Source organism: Callospermophilus lateralis, chromosome 7 (genome assembly GCF_048772815.1).
Source record: "Callospermophilus lateralis isolate mCalLat2 chromosome 7, mCalLat2.hap1, whole genome shotgun sequence".
NCBI lineage: Eukaryota > Metazoa > Chordata > Mammalia > Rodentia > Sciuridae > Callospermophilus > Callospermophilus lateralis.
The window spans coordinates 12,198,029-12,201,798 of NC_135311.1; positions in this window are offsets into that span (position 1 = coordinate 12,198,029).

Here is a 3,770-nt window from a genome sequence, read left to right on the forward strand (position 1 = left end):
TTGATGGGATTGCAGGTGTGCACAACCACACCTGGCTTTTCCTCCTCTTTTCTAAATTCTAGGTAATATGGCTTTCACCATTTAAAAAAGACAATAAAAATCATCTGGGGGAGAGATTAAAAATGAGAGAACTAAGGAGAGACAAAGGAAGAGATATTTTAGAATCTTGTTTGATGGACTAAAAAAAAAAAATAAGGACCAGGAAGAAAACAGGGACAGTCGTAAAGGAAGAGACAGACAGAAAATCCGATGCCATCCTGGTGGGCCAGTGGGGAAACTGAGGCAGCAACTGGCTAAGACAGCTACTCTGTGGCTCTGAGCCCACCAAGAGTTCACGACAGTCTGAGGGAGTGGGAGGGCAGAGGACAGGGAGAAGGGGGGACGAGAAGGCATCTCTCTTGGACATTAGTCAAGGCCACCCCTGGCCTTCCCAGATTCCCCCATCCCCTAAAGATGGCCTCCTCTTGGAAGTCTCCCAGAAGTCTGGTCACAGTGGCAAGATGACAGCCCCTAAAGAAGAAAGGGAAAGGAAAGGTTGGAGGGTGGAGGAGGAGCGGGAGAGGTGCCCGGCAGCCTGGCGCAGAGTAGCAGCGCCCAGGAGTAGTGCTGGCTCAACCCAGGACTGGGGCAGAGGAGTGGGGTGAGGGTGGGAGGGGGGACTGTGGGGGTGACAAGCCTCCCCAGCTTCCTTCCCTCCCTCCATCCCTCCCACTCTCCTTTCATGATCTTGAAACAACCTTCAAGTCTGGGCTGGAAGCCCCAGGAGGCCAGTCACTTAGGAAACAGAACTGTTTCTTGGAGACCTTGCAGCCCATCTGCAGCTGAGCAGCGCCCACCCCTCCCCCGTGCACAGACTCATTCTCCCATGGACGCTCACGTACGCCCACGCCCGGCTGCACCGAGTTCCTCGCTGGCCCACACACAGGCACGCACGCCCAGTCACACGTGGCAGGCCACACACTCATACACAGATAGCTGATCTGCAACTGATTGATCACTCATCCAAGAGAGTACTGCCCTTTTCTTTGGACTTGGAACGTACCCACAGACAGGACTCTTGTGTCCCTCACTCATTAACTAGCACAGACACACAGCCAAATGCATCCCTCTGCCTCTCTGACTCCCCGTTACTTTCCCAGCTCTCTGACATGCACACATCCCTACGTCCCAAACCCTCCTCTACCAACCAAACTACTCTCCATACTGCCCCAGGCGCACCCCTTTCCAATCTTTCTGATCTGTGACTTTCTCTCCAGTGTGGTCATCCCGGCTTCCCACATCCTGCCTTAGAGTCTTTTTGTCTCCTTCCTTTGCTCCTCTCAACAACAGGGCCTTGATCCAAATGGGCACCTCTGTCTGGGTTCACAGGAAGCAGCAGCCTGACCCAGGCACTAGATCAAAGCACCGGGTATCTGCAGCAGCTTGTGTCCCGGCATGGGGTTCATGGTGGGCAAGCAGATGACCTCCCAGAGCCTCAGCTCTCGTGGGCAGGGGGTTGTCAGTGAGGCCTGGGCGAAAAGTGAGTCTGGGGTGCCCTGTCCACCTCTCACTTGTTGGGTCCTCAAGTTTTCGAGCAGCAGTAACCTTGAGGGCATGGCAGGGCATGGCAAGAAGCCCAGCAGGCTGTATGGGCAGAAGAAGAGCCAGCCCTTTCCGGTATTGAGCCTGGCTCCAGGGACCAGAGCCAGGGCTTGGGAAGGACCAGGCAGTACTCGGAGGTGCCAGCAGGGATGAGAGGGGTGGGAAACCAATGGCTGGAGTCCAAGCCACATTCAGGTTCTGGAACTCAAGTTTTCTCTTTTGTCCCACCTGGGCCAAAGATGACCCAGGAATTCTAGGCCAGGAACCCAAGGCGCAGGTGCCTCCTTAAACCCAAAGTTATCATCTCATGCGCACCCAGCCCCAGGGCAAGTCTGCCCTGCGCTGACCGCCCCACTGCCTTTGGGCCATTCTTCCAGTGACAGAGGCAGCCTCTCCCGGTGTCTAATCCCAGAACTTGCAGCTACAGCCTTCAGCTGCATCCATCATGCTCCAGACCCAATTCCAAGGTCTGGAGAGGGACTATCTGCTCACTCTACCCACCCTCCTGCCGGAACCCTGGAGGAGGAAACAGGTCGCAAATGGGATGTGACCTTCCGGGTCCCTGTAATGGAAAATCTCCGCTGCAGGCCCCAGAGGGGGTCAGTTATTTAGGGAATTCAGATGTGAGCCCTGTGCCCTGAGAGTGGATTTGCAGAAGGAGAAGTCGATAATCCCTCTGCAGGGAGTTCCCTCTGGAGCCAGAGAGGGACCCAGCCCAGCCAGCGGGTACCTTAGGCCTCTGAGCCAAAGCCCCACCCCCTCCCTTCGGTCCTCCTCCTCCTTTTCCTTCAGAGCTTCCAGAACTGCCCCTGTTCTGCTGGCTTCCCTTCACTCCACCCCTGTGTCCAGGGAAAGGGGGGTACTCCAGCAGGTGTCCTTTGCTCCTAGGAGAAAGTAAAGGCAGGATACTTTTCTTCTCTGCGCCTTCTGTTTCTCCTTCTCTTTGCTCCCCATTCTGTGACTCTTTCCTCAAGTGAGTAGCAACGATCCCCCTGGACCAGCTGGCCCCAAACTTGGTCATCTCTTCTACCCATTTCCATCTGGAATAAGGTTAAAGACAACACTCTCAGCCCAAGATGAGGCCCTCTATCCACGCCCCAGGCTTCCTTCAGAAACTGACCAATACTTCACTGCAGGAGGCCTCTTTCGGTCCAGCTTCCATCCTGCATGCTGCGGATTTGCCTTCCTTCACCTCTTGAGGGAAGGACGCAGCTGACTTGCCAACCTCTTCAACAGCTATGAAAGAAGAGTCATGTCCAGGGGCTGGAGTCGTAGCTCAGTGGTAGAGTGCTTGCCCCTCATGGGTGAGGCCTTGGGTTAGTGCTCAGCACCACATAAAAAAGTAAATAAATAAACTCAAATAAAGATCTTTAAAAAAAAAAGAAAAGAAAAGAAGAGTTATGTCCATTCCATAAGCAAAATGCAGATATGTCATCAAATACCTGCTACTTTTGGATGCCATTTCCAGGAAGGCAGTCCCTCGGGTCCCATATCCCTTGCCTGCCTCTTGACCCCAGAGTCTTGACCACCTTGGAAAACTGGGGTTACAGAGTGGCAAGTCTGGGGCTTGGGGAGACCCTCTCCCCTCCATTCCTGTCTTCCTGCTTTCCTTTGACTTCCACAAGGGCCCCCTTCTGAGACGCCTCAAATGCAAGGGCCATCCTCGGGTTCCAATTCTTGCTTTATCTGGGCTTCAATATCCCCGCAGCCTCTACAGTGGAGGACAGAGCCTCTGCTTCCCTTTCTGGACAGTAGGATGTCTACTCGGGAGACCTGAGTTCTGGTTCTGTACTCTCAGCTCCAATTGTTCAGTTCCTTTAAGCCACAGTTTTCTCACCTGGAAAAGTAGGAAGGGTTAGGCCACCACACGGCCTCTGGCATCCTGGCATCCGGAGCTGAGTGCTCCCTGAGGGGCACATTCCCCCACTCCCCTCCCTCCCTTCTCCTCCCTCCCTGGTGCTGCCGCAGGCCAGGGTGGGGGTGGGGGGTTGAGGGGAGCCAGGGGGGCACTCCACAGCGGGGACAAAAGGGACCATCAACAGACCAGTTGCTAAAGGGGCGGGAGGGGAGGAGTCCTCAGGGATCCTATTTCAACAAACGTTTCTTTTTCGAGGAGGGGAAGGCGGGGGCGAGGGGGAGAGGGACCTATTTAAAGCTACCCTGTTGCTGCGGCTGTCTCTGTCTGTCTG